A 1,477-nucleotide genomic window follows, 5' to 3' on the forward strand; every position below is an offset into this window, starting at 1 on the left:
ATCTTCTAAAAGGCCAGCACATAGTGGTTTTCCTGATCACTTTTATGATTTACCTTGTTGGAGCAGTGTTGAGGAAGGAGCTTACACATCAACTTATTGGGAAGAGCTGAAGTATTATCTCCGATCGCTGCTAGAGGATCGCAGACGACGAATCAACACGTTGGATTGGTGGAGTAATAATGAAGCATAATATCCTGTGCTTTCAAGATTAGCTAGCGATATCCTGAATGTTCCAATGTCAACCGTTGCATTGGAGAGCGCTTTTAGCCAGGGACGACAACAGTTTGGAAACAACCGACATTCATTGGGAAGCAATGCAATGAATGTTCTAGTTTGCCTTAGAGATTGGATTCGAGCAGAACGAAGAAATCAAGGAATGAAAGCGGAGCCGAACGACGATCAGAGACTTGAAGAAATTATGACTTCATGGGAGAACTCAGCAGAATCAAGTCCAATAATCGTTTTTCCCCCGTTGACTTTGACTATCCTATGCAAGTTCCCGTTAATATTAACATGAATGAATTAGAAAAAATGATGCAAAATTTGTAGATTTTTCATCCATGTAAATTATAAATTTTGGATCATTTTGCAATCAATAAAATTCAACATTCATTCACTCCCTAGTCCTTACTTTGTAATTTTTTCCATTTAATGATTTAAATTGATTTTTTAGTTTAAATTAAATACTTATTTTTAATATATTACTAATTTACTATAAAGTATTATTAATTTATTATATTAAGTAGCATATGTTTTATTTAAAGAAGTACATATATTTTATATGTGTACATATATATTGAATGGTATGTATACATGTGTATATATTTTATAAATTAGTGTATGACTATATATATATAGTGTGTGTGTATATATATATATATATATATATATATATTGTAGTATATTTTATTTAAAGTAGTACATATATATTGAATGGTACGTATAAATGTGTATATATCTTCTATAGACGTATATATTTAACGTATACATATGTATATATTTTATAAATTAGTGTATAACTATATATATAATGTGTGTATATATTGTAATACATTTTATTTAAAGTAGTACATATATATTAAATGGTACGTATATATGTGTATATATCTTCTATAGACGTATATATTTAACATATACATGTGTATATATTTTATAAATTAGTCTATAACTATATATATGGTGTGTGCGTATATTGTAGTATATTTTATTTAAAGTAGTATGTATATATTGAATGGTACATATATATGCGTATATATCATCTATAGATGTATATATTTAATGCATACATGTGTATATATTTTATAAATTAGTGTATAACTATATATATAGTGTGTGTAGATATTGTAGTATATTTTATTTAAAGTAGTACGTATACATTGAATGGTACGTATATATGTGTATATATCTTCTATAGACGTATATATTTAACGTAACATGTGTATATGCTTATAAATTAGTGTATAACTATATATATATA

The sequence above is a fragment of the Capsicum annuum genome, chromosome 4 (assembly GCF_002878395.1).
Source record: "Capsicum annuum cultivar UCD-10X-F1 chromosome 4, UCD10Xv1.1, whole genome shotgun sequence".
In the NCBI taxonomy this organism is placed as follows: Eukaryota; Viridiplantae; Streptophyta; class Magnoliopsida; order Solanales; family Solanaceae; genus Capsicum; species Capsicum annuum.